We start from the raw sequence: 16,529 nt of genomic DNA on the forward strand, positions 1-16,529 counted from the left end.
TACCCTCCTCCTGTGATATGGCCAGAAGCGTTTGGAGAAGCGTATACCTCCCCTTTCTGTGCCTTTAACTAAGGTATGGCGGCTCCACCTTAGAGCCATTTAGCTACCCATAGTGCACCATCGTGCTATAAGCCTTAATTTCCGACTTTGATGCAGGGATGGGAAAACAGGATAAAGCCACCCTTCCATTTGCGGGCATTTCATTATACAGTGGTGGGATTACAGAGTAAAGACACCCTCATGCTATCTTTGGTATTAGAACCCAATATACTTCAAAGTCAGTCAGTAATGATTGCTTAGTGCAGACTGTTGGTTCACTCGGAATACTGAGAGGGAAACTGTTAATAAGACACCCTACTCATGCGGGCAGGAACCTTAGGGTAGCCGTTATATGTTTGTCTTTGTTTGTTTTTATATGTACTTCATGCAGCACTTTGTATTTAATTGGGTACCCCAGAGCTTGTTCCTCTCCTCCTAAGCACAAGCCAAAGGCGGCTTGACTCAAAATAAGGGGGAATGTAACACCCCAGAGTTGTGTTACTACACGACTCTACCCTGCTACTATCTCCTAAGAGACGTGCGTTATAACACCTTGGAAGGGCCCTGGGATAATAGCCTGCACACGCTACAACTGGCGTCACGACAAATACAGGATATATTATCCACCTGACCCGGCCACTGCATTAAAGTGGTGTCAGCGAACCCGTTCCTGGTCACTGCACATACATTTTCGGTATGCATTAAATGGATGGCAAAAATAGGATGTGAACCCAGCGGAGCAGCGTGGCGGAGAGGGAAGGCCGCCATGTACTGACAGAGCGCTACATGGTACTGGTGGTCAGGGATGAGGACTGTGTTTCCCAAGGATCATTTTCTACTGGGAAATACAGGGCACAGTATAATACACTAGAATCTACATAATATAAAGATATTAGCCCTACCCCAAATAATAATACAATTAGGTGGTCAGTTATTATATATAAATGTCTATTTTAGGCGTATTTCTGGTCCTTAGCACCGCAATCTGCATATTTTTCCAGCTCATGCCAGGTCTAAAAAAAAAGGATGGCATAAGCAGGGAAAGGGATACAGTTATGGCCATCCAGTTATTGGATACCACCGCCATACATTGACCGGATAACACCTCTGTACAGTGACCGGAAAACACTACAATACCGTGACCAGATAAAAGAGTATAAGAAGGCACAGTACAGGGAATGACTAGGGGCACTGCACAGGGTGTGGTAAGAGGGCACAATGCAGGGTATAAGGGGGCGCAGTACGGGGTGAGGGGCGCAGTACGGGGTGAGGGGCACAGTCACATGACCCTGTGACATTATAAGGTCCTTATGGTGAATGCGGTTCATGCGCCACCATAATTAGAGGCAGAGGAGTGAGAAAGGGGTGTGATTATGTGGCTAGAGATAAAAAATTTAACTGTTGGCCAATACAGGCCCCAAAAATTAGGCAATAGGCATTCACCTGACATCAAAGAACTTTGTTATCCTGTGACCGCCTAATGTACTTCCAGCCACAGAAACCTACAATGTAACTGTCGGCCAGTACAGGCCCCAAAAATTAGCCAATAGGCATTCACCTGACAGCCAAGAACTTTGTAGGACAAGTGTTAAGCATGTTTACTTTTATGTCTGGAGAATAGTTAGTAAATCCATAGGCTTTGAAGACTCTGGATATTATCTCTACCATCCCTCCTGTTCAGACATGACTTGTTCCATGGCTTTAACTAGCTGCATACCTGAAAAGATTGCTGGGTAAGGCCTCATGCACACGGCCGTGTTCCGCGGCCGAGAGCGGTCCGTGGTAACCCGGTCGGGATTCCTTCTGACAGCAGGAGCGCACGGCGTCATTGGTTGCTATGACGCCGTGCGCTTCATGCCGCCGCTGCTATACAGTGATACACTCGTATAATCTGCTGTCAGAAGCAATCCCGGCCGGGTTACCACGGACCGCTCTCGGCCGCGGAACACGGCCGTGTGCATGAGGCCTAATATGTATTTTGCAAAGAAAATGAAAGTGGGGGTTAGTCAGCACATCCCAGTGTGCAGGTCACCATGGCTGGAAGCACAAAAGCAAAAACAATATAGTGCAACAGCACTCTGCAAGCACAAATAATAAATTAAAAACAATAGCTCCATACTCACTACAGAAAATATAAAATGTTAATGCTCACTTATAAAAGTGAGATTCTTGGCAAATACATTTTGTACAAAATTATTTGTCCCTGGACAGGAACCACTATATACTTCATTCACTAGGTGCCATACCGGCCTCCATTAAATTCAGGGAATACAGGTTCCACGTGTGCTAAAAGATGTTTCGGGAGTGGTTTAAACTACCAGGGCCGTCTTTGCCGCAGGGCAAAAGGGGCAGCTGCCCCGGGCCCAGTTGCTCCTGGGGGCCCAAGGGAGCTCCGTTTCCCGACTCCCATTCACTAGTGACTGCGTCGCTAGGGTAAAACATTCGGGGCCTGGGCCCCTGATGTTTTGTCCCAGGCCCCGAATGTCCTGCCTGCCTGCTAGATACAACTGTATTGCCGTACACAGAACGGCAATACAATTGAATCTAATACACTGGGAAGAGGTGAAGGACCTGTGGTGACATCACAGGTCATGTGATCAGCAAAACAGGCTGTGATAGGATGACCTGGATGATGTCACCATCATGTGACCAGTGCAGGATTGGATCGGAGTGAAGAGGAGAAGAAGCCTAATGCTGATGTCTGTATATGAGGACTGGAGAGGTAAGTGAAGGGAGAGGCAGAGCAATGCTGGGAGTTGTAGTTATTTAACTAGGATGTATGTTAGGGCTGAAGGGAGGGATGTTATTGACATGGAACTGTGTGCTTGAGGTGGCTGGGGGAGGGAGTGATGTTATTTACATGGGACTGTATGTTGAAAGTGGATGGTGGGGGGAATGATGTTTATGTACATGGGACTTAATGTTTAGGCTACGTTCACACTTGCATTTGGGGATCCGCTTGTGAGATCCGTTTCAAGGCTCTCACAAGCAGCCCCAAATGCATCAGTTTAACCCCAATGCATTCTGAATGGATGCGGATCCATTCAGAATGCATTCGTTCGGCTCCGTACAGCCCCCCGTTCCATTTTGGAGGCGGACCCCAAAATGCTGCAAGCAGCGTTTTTGTATCCGCATGGCCTTGCGGAGCCAAACGGATCTGTCCTGACTTACAATGTAAGTAAATGGGGACGGATCCCTTTGCATTGACACAAAATGGTGCAATTGTAAACGGATCCATCCCCCATTGACTTTCAATGTAAGTCGGGACGGATCCGTATTGGGACTTAGAAATTCAAATCTAATACAAACGAATTGGTCCTGAACGGATGCATTCGTTTGTATTATCGGTGCGGATCCGTCCTGTACAAGTACAGGACAGATCCGCATGAACGCAAGTGTAAAAGTAACCTTAGGGGGTGATGTTTACATGGGATTGTGCATTGGAGGCGGCTGGGAGGAGGTGATGTTATTTACATGGGACTGTGATGGGGTATAAGTAACTCCATTTTGTCTTTTTCAGCAACGTGTATTACGATTACATCTGGCCAGTGCACTGTTCCAAGATCCCCCTTCTCCCTTCCCCCCTCTGTAGAATTTGAGACCAGTTTAGAAGAGGCATACATGCCTTTGTTTAAACAGCCTTACTTTACAAGGTCATTCTCACTCAAAGCATACTAGCCCACGTGTTTATACCTGAATGATTAACTGTTGTTACTATGAGTCATCTATTCTGTAAATGCAGAGCTCATGTGTATTAATGCCATAGGTTAAGACAAATGCTAACATATGATTGGATGTAATGGGAGGTCAATCCTCCCCTATATTAAGTGTTTGCAAGCAATGAATAAAGAGAGTGGATTGGAACAAGACACGTGTTTTAGTGTTCAATCTAATACATTCTCCTGGTACCAGATAAGACTTAATTCAAGCTTGCCGCCGAAAAGTCTGGTGTCAGGGACACCATATAGGCAAAGAGTCCGGATTGCCTTACAGCTTTGGGGGCTCAGGTCCGCGATCGAGAGGGTCATCCTCGGGTCTGCTGTGAAAGACATCAATTCTTGTCCTCCCTCGGATCCGAGGGCACTGACCACGTCTCGACCCAAGTAAGTTGAACCATTTACTTAAGACTTCGGTAGGTTTTTGTGTCCAGGGGACACATCAAGGCTCAGGGAGCTGAGAAAGATGATTATAAGAGACTCTGGGAGTCTATATCACTAGATATAAATATAGTGTATATATAGTATAAGTATTTTAGAAGTGATAAGATTATCTGTCTGTGTGAGATGTTGACCGGGTGGTAAGTGTACGGTCACATCCCACTGTGAAATCATTCTGTTTCCATCACTGCCAACATGTAAACTTTATGTTGCACGGTCTAGTCCCACAAATTACTTCCTAGTTAACCCATGGGTAGACAATTTGGCAGGATGTGAGAATTGACAGTTAAAATGTGAAACAGAATGTTATGCCCGGCTGGCAACAGGGATGAAAATCTGTAAGAATCTGTGAAGTTAGAGTTTACAGACTGTGTACATCAGAACTCCTGTGATGGTGAAGGGGGGCTCTGGTGAGTGAGAAAACAGAGCAGTGTCCGGAAGTTAATTGATGGCAAGGAAAAAAGTGCCCCAGTGTCTGCAATCAGAAAGGGCTTGTGTTAAATGTTCAGAAATGAACTGGTTAAGGTTTGTTACCCTAATGATATGTGTGTGTTTAAATAAGGAAATAGGGAAGACCCATAGCCTGGTCAGTTAATGGATAAGTATTGTACCTAGTGCGAGAAAACACAGTATTGTCTGGTGCAGTATCTGTAAGAGTTGAGGAATATTCCTGAGATAAGAGAAACGCAGTGACACAGGGAAGAAGGGGCAGGGAATTATATAGAGTAAGTGACGATGTGTGCAACACTAAACTAAGACCACATGGTATATAAGATGATATGGGTTTCACAAAATTACTGTATGATTATAACATGTATATTGTCTTCTTATAAGAGTTGATTAATCACAGAGTGAAGACCAGAAGATATTGGAAAAAGCAGCACAAACAGTGACAGACCATTAGCAATTCTGGGTGTGGTGTGGATATCTGTTTCCAGGAAAGCTGTGTTTGTCTGTGCTACAAGTTTTGGAATGTAACAAAGAAATTGTTTGACTGGGTTGGAAGATACATGATTCAGTGGAATGTGAATGGGTGTGGCTCCGAGTTGTAGTGGAGTTGAAAATGTAAGAAGACTGAGAGATGTTTTTAGCAGAGCTGTGTGTGCAATTCAGTTTTTATGTATGAGGGCGAGGTTATGAGCGGTTTGTGAAAATGAGTACATGAAAATGTGAATGCGTATGGAATACGGTATTTGTTTTCATATAATATGTGCATTGAGAATTAGATTTTATTTTTTTGGAAGTTTTTGGTTTTTATTGGTGCCAACAGCATTGATCAAGCTGTACATTTTTTTTATTGAAGTCAATGAAAAGTTTTTATGGGCCCTTTGTGTGTTCATGTCTGTTTTGTCAGATCTGTTTGTTTCAATGTTTGGAGTTATGTGTTACATGTTAAGTGTTGTGCTTAACATCAGAGCTCTGTCCTCATGGGCAGCTGGGACACTAATGACAGACAGAAGGAGGACCACAGAGTCCGACTAAAAGGGGTGGACTTAGATGACTAAAGAGTGGGAGGAAAGAGAATCTAAGCCTTCTATGTGAATTAATGGGGTATTGACAAAACCTTTCAAAACTGACTCACTACCACTCGAGACCATGGACAGCGAATACATCACAGATCATGTATTTAGCATTATACTAGATTGCCCAGTCAGCCTGTTAGGGAGAGATTTGTTCATTAAGCTTGACTTGCAGGTATCAGCAAAGAATCAGGACATAAGAGTACACTCAGGTCTCATTCCAATCTCTACACCAGTGCCACTGATTCTTGCAAACATACAGGATCACCCAGAACTTAACAACATTAACCCTGCATTATGGTCTTCAAATGAATATGACACAGGATTCATAGATTGCACACCTTACAAAGCTACTGTGAATCCAGGTGTCATCTCAGTATATCAGAAACAATACCCGCTGTCAAAAGAGAAACTTGATGGACTTAGACCAATGATAGGAGAATTCCTACAAAAGGGAATCCTGGAAGAGGTGATTTCACCCTACAGCACGCCTGTGAATCCAGTGACAAAGGCAGATGGTATTACCCGCTTTGTACAGGATTTAAGGGTCATCAACAACATCATTATTATCTGCCATTCCAGCAGACGCTGTTTGGTTCAGTGTGATAGATCTGAAAAATGCATTCTTTTCTATCCCAGTTGATAAGATAACCAGACTACTTTTTGCTTTTTCCTTTGACAGACGTCAACTGACCTGGTGCAGAAATGCCCCAGGGATATGCTGATTCACCTGTAGTGTACAGCATAGTCCTCCAAGCCACGTTAAAACCATGGTACCCCCCCCCCCCAAGGTTCTGTGCTGCTGCAATATGTCCATGATTTGTTACTGTGTAGCATGTCAGCGGAGGCCAGCATTCAGGATGGTTTATCACTGTTAAAATGGTTGTCAGGATGTGGTCACAAAGTGGCACTTAAGAAAATGCAATGGTGTAAAATGCAGGTTGAATACTTGGGCTTTGTCCTCACAAAAGGTGAAAGGAGAATCAGCGCAAAAAGAGTCCAGTCTATTGCGGGTCTGGTCACCCTGCACACCAAGAAAGAAATGTTATCCTTCCTTGGGATGATAAACTACTGTAGACAATGGATTCCTGATTGCTCCTATTATGACAATGTTTTGAGACAAGCCGCTCTGGACGAAAATCCAGATTTGATTAAATGGTCTTCTGAAAATGTACAATGCATTTGATTATCTGAAATGTTTACTCATGTCGAGTCCAGGGCTGGGCCTCCCTGACTATAATATGCCCTTCCACATGTTTGCACGCCAAAATTGTAAAACCATGGCGGGTGTACTGATACAAGAAAACGGAGGCAAGTTGCGTTCTTGTGTATTTTTTCTCAAAGGTAATGCCCACCCCTGTTCAAGGGATGCCGGCATGTCTGTGTTCTCTTGCAGCCTGTGCTATGATGGTAGAGTTGGCAACTCCTTTCATAATGTGACATTACACCATTTTGCACACCACTCATGATGTTGTGGGCCTACTCAAGGACATCCACACTGAACACAGCAGGCAGCTGAGCTCATTGCACTCACTAGGGCATGTATTGTACATACTGATAGACCTGTCACCATTTATACTGAGAGTAGGTACACACATGGGGTAGTGTGGGACCATGGTATGATTTGGCAGAGGAGAGGATTCACGGCAGCAGATGGTAAGGATCATGTCTCACAGGGCAATGCGCTGGCAGATAAGGTGGCCAAATGCAACCCCACAGGTTTGTGTAACCATTGGGAGATGCCATGTCTGGCACCTCCAACCCCTGAGATGTTGCAAATGCTTACTGATCTTCAGTGGTATGCCACTGAACATGAACAGTAAGACTGGTGTTATCCACCTATGCATTCCCCAACACAGTGCTTCCATCTTTATAGCACATTTCCACGGAGTAGGACATAAACAGCATTGAGATACTCATGGGGAGGACTTTCCCCACCCCCTGGGCCCAATAATAGTGTAGGAAGGAGACCTTGATTTAATAAGAGAAGACTATGTCACCAAATTGATACAGGTACTTAACAAAACTGAGAAAAAAAAAGTTTCTTGTAAGTCTCCCTCTCTTCCACATGAACCCACCCACCCACCCATACAGGGTGGGGGATGAGGTGGTGGTCGAAACACTGAAGAAAGGAAGAGCTCAAGGTGATCCCACCTACGACCGTGGTTGTAGTAACCAGAACAGCTGTGCTGACTGAACAATCTCCAATTTGGATCCACGCCACCCGAGTGAAGCTTGTGAGAGAAAGAGAGGAGGCAGGCACGGAGGCAGACAGCCTTGACCTCAAAGAAGATACAGAAGGGGTACTAACGGAGGCAGACAGCCTTGACCCCCAACAAGATGACGCAGTCGGGAAATTCCTCGAGATGGCTGAGATGCAGTGCCCTAATAATTGCAATTTTGTATCTCCTACTTACTGTCCCACGGCTGTGGAACAGACAGACATACCTGAAAACGGAATGCAGAGGGGAAGACAAAGGAGAACTTATGGCTGTACCTGGCCAAAACTCTGAACTTAACAGATTTCTGTCTCCGAACCACTTTATCTGCATCTAACATTTTGGAGACATGTCTGGTAGTAGTCCCCACCCCAGTAGATGTATGGACGGGGCTCCTACGTTCCCAATGGAATGACACAGATTTGGAGGATCATGATGTTAAATATGGATATGTAAATCCTTATCATGCTTGTTATGTCCTACATATGAGACTCTGCAAAGTAACATGATAGAAATAATTACAGGTCTTGTTACAGCAGCAGAAATATGTTATAATTTCACCTGTGATGAGAAACTATTGCCTCCCTGCATACAAGCAAAAATGCAGAACAAGACTAAGCCAAATATTTGCGATAGAGATCTAGATAGTTGTAAAAAGATAGTATCAGGAAAGAATATGCAATGTAATATTACTAAAACAGTACCATCCCTAGAAAAACATGTACCTCTACCAACAGGATGGGTATTGGCCTGTGGAAATACTAGTTACACGTACATACCGGCCAATATTACAGAGGGGCCCTGTACAATAGCTAGGTTGACATTAGCAATGATACCACTATTCCCAGCAATGCAGACACGACACACGAGAGACACTTCCCTACAGCTACCAGAAAATTGTGACTATAATGTGAATCTCCTCTCTAGATCAGAATACATGAGTTTAGGGATGTCTTTGATAGGGGTACCAGGGTTGGCCATATATAACCACAGGACAATATCAAAACTTGCCTGTTTTATGGTAAAACAAATAAATGTCACTAGTGCAATTCTGCAAGATATGCTGCCCGATATACAATCATATAAAAAGGCTATCTTGCAGAATAGGGCAACTATTGACTATTTATTGCTTCAAAATGGTATAGGATGCTCAGCGTTCGCAGGGATGTGTTGTTTCAATTTATCAGACCACTCCCGTGGAATAAAAGATAAAATAGGCCAAATAGTAGAAATGATTAAACACATAAAACAAGATGTTGACCAAGGTTGGTGGGACTGGCTTTTTGGCTGGATACCTGACTTTGGTCAAATAAGGTATGTTTTAGGAGTGGCACTCGCCGTGGTCGCTGCAATAGTGTGTCTCTGCTGTTGTCTACAGTGTGTGCCCTCCCTTCTTGCCATATGTAAAAATGTGGCCGAAAGAGGGGTACACTCAACATTCCTCTATACTCCGGTAGAGGTAGAAGAGGTAAACCCAACCTCAACAAAGCCTGAGGATTATACTCCTGAAGGGTATATGGAATACCTAAAGGCTTACAAGCAAACAAAGGAAGAGCAGAGAAAGAACCATATAGTATAAGGTATATATATATATATATATAAGGTTCTAAAGAGGGGATTGATGGGGTAACTCCATTTGGTCTTTTTCAGCAACGTGTATTACGATTACATCTGGCCAGTGCACTGTTCCAAGATCCCCCTTCTCCCTTCCCCCCTCTGTAGAATTTGAGACCAGTTTAGAAGAGGCATACATGCCTTTGTTTAAACAGCCTTACTTTACAAGGTCATTCTCATTAAAAGCATACTAGCCCACGTGTTTATACCTGAATGATTAACTGTTGTTACTATGAGTCATCTATTCTGTAAGGGCTCTTTCACACCTGCGTTCTTTTCTTCCGGCATAGAGTTCCGTCGTCGGGGCTCTATGCCGGAAGAATCCTGATCAGTTTTATCCTAATGCATTCTGAATGGAGAGAAACCCGTTCAGGATGCATCAGGATGTCTTCAGTTCCGGAACGGAACGTTTTTTGGCAGGAGAAAATACCGCAGCATGCTGCGCTTTTTGCTCCGGCCAAAAATCCTGAAGACTTGCCGCAAGGCCGGATCCGGAATTAATGCCCATTGAAAGGCATTGATCCGGATCCGGCCTTAAGCTAAACGTCGTTTCGGCGCATTGCCGGATCCGACGTTTAGCTTTTTCTCAAAGGTTACCATGGCTGCCGGGACGCTAAAGTCCTGGCAGCCATGGTAAAGTGTAGCGGGGGAGCAGCATACTTACCGTCCGTGCGGCTCCCCGGGCGCTCCAGAGTGACGTCAGGGCGCCCCAAGCGCAGGGATCACGTGATCGCATGGCACGTCATCCATGCGCATGGGGCGCTCTGACGTCATTCTGGAGCGCCCCGGGAGCCGCGCGGACTGTAAGTATACCGCTCCCCCGCTCCTACTATGGCAACCAGGACTTTAATAGCGTCCTGGCTGCCATAGTAACACTGAAAGCATTTTGAAGACGGATCCGTCTTCAAATGCTTTCAGTACACTTGCGTTTTTCCGGATCCGGCGTGTAATTCCGGCAAGTGGAGTACACGTCGGATCCGGACAACGCAAGTGTGAAAGAGGCCTAAATGCAGAGCTCATGTGTATTCATGCCATAGGTTAAGACAAATGCTCACATATGATTGGATGTAATGGGAGGTCAATCCTCCCCTATATTAAGTGTTTGCAAGCAATGAATTAACAGAGTGGATTGGAACAAGAGACGTGTTTTAGTGTTCAATCTGATACATTCTCCTGGTACCAGATAAGACTTAATTCAAGCTTGCCGCCGAAAAGTCTGGTGTCAGGGACACCATATAGGCAGAGAGTCCAGATTGCCTTACAGACTGTATGGTGGAGGGAGGATTATAACTGCAGGGGGCACTGCAGATCCAGGGGACATTATAGGCGGTCTTATTACTACTGGGGGCTCTATAGGAGGGTGTTATAGATCCGCCTTTTTTCTACTGAGGAGTCTGTAGAGAGCTTTATTACCACTCGGGGAACAATAGGGGGCCTTATTTCTACTGAGGACTCTGTGAGGGTATTATTAATATGGGAGGGCTCTTCTAATAATGGGGGTATTGTTGAGCATTATCACGGTTGGGGCAGTGTTACTAATGAGGGCATTCTAGAAGGGAATTACTATTGGTGGGACTATGAGGAGCACTATTACTATGGGGGGCAGTAATGTTTCTTCAGGATAGTATTTGGTGGTATTGGGGGGGGGGGGGGGGGGGGCAGGGGTGTAACTAAAGGCTCATGGGCTCCGGTGCAAGAGTTCAGCTTGGGCCCCCTTTCCCTCAGTGCTTTGTGTGTCTTCTTATGCGGCACAAGTGTCTTTGGGCCCCGTCATGCTCCTGGGCCCGGTAGCGACTGCTACCTCTGCGCCCCCTATAGGTACACCCCTGGGGGGTGGGGGGGGGGGAGGCACAGCAAGCAGCAGGATAACACTGTGGGGACTCCAGTTGGGGGGATAATGATAGAATGTGAGGAAGCTAAGATGTCTGTGTGTCACACTCTGCAGAGACGAGGTGGCTGAGAGAAGTTGTCCAGACCGAGTGGAGAAGATGATGAGAGAGAAGATCTACAGAGAAGATGATGACAGAGAGGAGACGTCACCTGGAGGCTCTGGATGCGACATAGCAAGTACACCAAAGTCCGGGGGGGGGGGGGGGGGGGGATCCAGGGGGCCCAAGTAAATTTTTGCCCAGGGTCCAATCAATATTAAAGACGGCCCTGTAAACTACAAGTACTTTTTCTTGTGTTACTACAGCATAACCTAATGCATTTGTCCTATGAGGAGTTTGACTTGTTTTTCCCTGAAGAACCTCTCATATCTTTTGTCATGCCCTGTGGTATGTCAGCTATAGGGATTGTGATGATCTACTTTTTCAGTTGCTTTTTTTTCCAAGGCCTCTGTTACTGATGAGGGTTTAATTGTAGGTGCCTCAGCTGGGTGGATTACTGTTCTAGGTGCCCCTGAATTTCAAAAAGTTGTATTTCTTTTCTGTCTATTCTTAAACCTCAGGTTTTTCCTTTTTTATTTTTTTTTATTTTAGTTCAGCATGTCTGGCATAGTCTAGAGTAAGGGTGAGTCTACTAGTGCAATTATCAATCATGTGTTTAGTTATGAAGCTGCTTATTTGTTGTAAACAGTCTTTTAACCACCTCCCGACCGCCTAACGCAGGGATGCGTCCTGCGGGCGGCCGGGTTATTCCTCATTGGCGCGTCATCTCGCGAGACGCGCGTTCACAGGATCGGGAGGTAAACGAGTAGATCTACAGCCTGCCAGCGGCGATCATTCGCTGGCAGGCTGTAGATGCGATTTTTTTAACCCCAAAAAGGTATATTAGACACTGTTTTGTTAACAGCGTCTAATATACCTGCTACCTGGTCCTCTGGTGGTCCCTTTTGCTTGGATCGACCACCAGAGGACACAGGCAGCTCTGTAAGTAGCACCAAAACACCACACTACACTACACTACACCCCCCCCCTTCCCCTGTCACTTATTAACCCCTGATCACCCCATATTAGACTCCCTGATCACCCCCCTGTAAGGCTCCATTCAGACATCCGTATGTGTTTTGCGGATCCGCAAAACACATAGGGACGTCTGAATGGAGCCTTACAGGGGGGTGATCAATGACAGGGGGGGGGGTAATCACCCCATACAGACTCCCTGATCACCCCTCTGTAAGGCTCCATTCAGACGTCCGTATGTGTTTTGCGGATCCGCAAAACACGGACACCGGCTATGTGCTTTCCGCATTTTGCGGATCCGCACATTGCCAGAACTATATAGAAAATGCCTTTTCTTGTCCGCAATTGCAGACAAGAATAGGACATGTTCTATAGGCTCTACAAAAAAACGCAGTGTTCACCCGATCAGGCCTGATCTTGTGCGCACACTTGCGTTCAGTCCGCCCCACCGCAGTGACAGAATTTTTTTTTTTTCTGATCACTGCAAAAACACCGTAAAATCGCTGCGGCGCTATAAAGATCACTTTTGAGGGGCATGGCGAGTTCATAGAAGATTTTTTTTTTTGCGGAAATTGATTTTATTTTTATTTTTTTTCTTACAAAGTCTCATATTCCACTAACTTGTGACAAAAAATAAAATCTCACATGAACTCACCATACCCCTCACGGAATCCAAATGCGTAAAAATTTTTACACATTTATATTCCAGACTTCTTCTCACGCTTTAGGGCCCCTAAAATGCCAGAGCAGTATAAATACCCATGTGACCCCATTTTGGAAAGAAGACACCCCAAGGTATTTCGTGAGGGGCATGGCGAGTTCATGTAAAATTTTATTTTTTGTCACAAGTTACTGGAATATGAGTTAACTTGTGGCGAAAAAAAAAAAATATTCTAGGAACTCGCCATGCCCCTCACGGAATACCTTGGGGTGTCTTCTTTCCAAAATGGGGTCACTTGTGGGGTATTTCTACTGCCCTGGCATTTTAGGGGACCTAAAGCGTGAGAAGTAGTTTGGAATCTAAATGCGTAAAACATGCCCTGTGAAATCGTAAAGATTCTCATTGGAATTTGGGCCCCTTTGTGCACCTAGGCTGCAAAAAAGTGTCACACATGTGGTATCGCCGTACTCAGGAGAAGTAGGGCAATGTGTTTTGGGGTGTCTTTTTACATATACCCATGCTGGGTGAGAGAAATATCTCTGTAAAATAACTTTGTATAAAAAAAATGGGAAAAGTTGTCTTTTACAGAGATATTTATCTCACCCAGCATGGGTATATGTAAAAAGACACCCCAAAACACATTGCCCTACTTCTCCTGAGTACGGCGATACCACGTGTGACACTTTTTTGCAGCCTAGGTGCGCAAAGGGGCCCAAATTCCAAAGAGTATCTTTACGATTTCACAGGGCATTTTTTACGCATTTGGATTCCAAACTACTTCTCACGCTTTAGGTCCCCTAAAATGCCAGGGCAGTATAAATATCCCACAAGTGACCCCATTTTGGAAAGAAGACACCCCAAGGTATTCAGTGAGGGGTATGGTGAGTTCATGTAAAATTTTATTTTTTGTCACAAGTTTAGTGGAATATGAGACTTTGTAAGAAAAAAAAAATAAAAAAAAAATCATTTTCCGCAAACTTGTGACAAAAAATAAAAACTTCCATGAACTCACTATGCCCATCAGCGAATACCTTAGGGTGTCTACTTTCCGAAATGGGGTCATTTGTGGGGTGTTTCTACTGTCTGGGCATTGTAGAACCTCAGGAAACATGACAGGTCCTCAGAAAGTCAGAGCTGCTTCAAAATGCGGAAATTCACTTTTTTGTACCATAGTTTGTAAACGCTATAACTTTTGCGCAAACCAATAAATATACACTTATTGCATTTTTTTTATCAAAGACATGTAGAACAATAAATTTAGAGAAAATTTATACAGAAATGTAGTTTTGTTTGAAAAATTTTACAACAGAAAGTGAAAATTTAAATTTTTTTGCTAAAATTTCAGTCAATTTCGATTAATAACAAAAAAAGTTAAAATGTCAGCAGCAATGAAATACCACCAAATGAAAGCTCTATTAGTGAGAAGAAAAGGAGGTAAAATTCATTTGGGTGGTAAGTTGTATGACCGAGCAATAAACCGTGAAAATAGTGTAGTGCAGAAGTGTAAAAAGTGGTCTGGTCATTAAGGGGGTTTAAAGGGAACCTGTCATGTGGATATTTGATTATAATCTAACTAATTATATACAATCATTAACTACTAAAAAGTGCCTTAGATGTATTCACTTACTGGTGTGACAGATGGTTACCTCATAATATACACACAAAGATGCCACATGCTAATGAGCTGATTGGAATCCGGCGTGATGTCATTGAGTCCAGAGTATATTTAATTCAGAGCTATAGCCACTCCCCTGCCCACCTGCTGCTGGTTCATATGGAAACAAACTGTCACTCAGCAGCAGGTGGGCGGGGGGAGAGTCAGGAGCTCATGAATATTCATGACTCATCATTATCAGCTGGAGCTTTTCAATACAAGATGTTGGCAGATTGACTGGGTCAATTAAAGAAAGTGACCCAGCATTGTGCTAAGAGAATCAATCACTTATTTATGTTGCCCTTAGTTAGGACACCATAAAACTGGTGACAGGTTCCCTTTAAGCTAGGGGAGCTGAGGTGGTTAAGAAGGAGGATACACCAGGTATCCACTCTCCACAATACCCTACTCTTCCTAAAAATTGCCTCACTCACCATGCATTTCTAGGGAGAGAGGTTTGCTGAATGGAATTCAAACCTGGAAATATACACTGGCCTAGAAATGTGGCCATGGACTACACTAGGACTGCAGCTTATCTTTGGATACTTTGCTACCTTTCACAAATTAATAAGGAAGTAACTTAACGTTATACATAACACCACAAACAGATAAGACAATACGAAGGGCCCAATTCACACATTTCATCATTCTTTATGTTTATATGTCTTGTTATTAATCCACAGTACGCATACACACATCTCCTTACAATGTCACACATATCTCATAGTCGCACCAACCATAACTTTGCTCCATCAAAAATGTCATGATTATTCCACCATTCTGTTACATAAGAGTTTTCCACTATTACACATCCAAACAGCCACCTGTCGACACACCAGCTGGTTTTAACATATATTCACCTTCTTTTATTGCATCGTTTCTCTCTTTGCAAGACTAGCTCTATGGGCAGGGTACCACTATTCCCAGAATTGCGGTTCTCTGTATTCCGCATCAGCCTCACCCCTACCACACATTGGCTCCTGGCTGCTTCCCACATACCAGGATAAATTTCATTTCTCGCCTCTCAGTGGCTTCTCATCAGTGAAATAGCCTGCGTTTAGGAGTTAAGCCTCATGCACATGTCCGTGGAACATGGACCGTGAGATACCGGCCTGGATTCCTGCTGAGTGCAGGGCGTCATTGGTTGCTATGACACCGTGCGCTTCGTGCCGCCGCTGCACTACAGTAATACACTCGTATGATCTAAACGAGTGTATTACTGTACATCAGTGGCGCCACGAAGCGCACGGCGTCATAGCAACCAATGACGCCATGTGTTCCTGCACTCAGCAGGAATCCAGGGTGGTATCTCACGGTCCATGTTCCACAGACATGTGCATGAGGCTTTACTTAGGTCTCTCTCTACATTCTCAACACTGAGACAAAACCTTCAGGACAGTGGATATCAATTCACTTGAGATGAAATTCACAGACACCAGGGAGAGTATAGTTCCTGGGGACATGTACCGTTTGTGTGTTTTCCCCTTTTCTTGCCTCACGGACTTTGGGGGTCATGTATCAATCTGAAATACGCTCACGCTAGGTCTAAAATTGTAGGTGTGGCAGGCAAGGGGACAGGCCGGTGGGCTCGTCTCATTTACCATAACAGGCGTAGAAAAAGGTCTAAATATAAGACAGCAAGGAAGCAGTCTTACATTTAAGGCTACTTTCACACTGGCGTTTTGGTTTCCGTTTGTGAGATCAGTCATGGGCTCTCACAAGCGGTCCAAAATGGATCAGTTTTGCCCTAATGCATTCTGAA

General features: G+C 44.4%; 1 protein-coding gene across 2 annotated transcripts in view; it reads right to left on the reverse strand.

Annotated features, from left to right (window-relative positions):
- Nucleotides 1–16,529, reverse strand: part of LOC121004237 (sodium- and chloride-dependent GABA transporter 2-like) — a 112,488-nt gene that overhangs the window by 94,943 nt on the left and 1,016 nt on the right. The window lies entirely within an intron of this gene.

Source organism: Bufo bufo, chromosome 1 (genome assembly GCF_905171765.1).
Source record: "Bufo bufo chromosome 1, aBufBuf1.1, whole genome shotgun sequence".
NCBI lineage: Eukaryota > Metazoa > Chordata > Amphibia > Anura > Bufonidae > Bufo > Bufo bufo.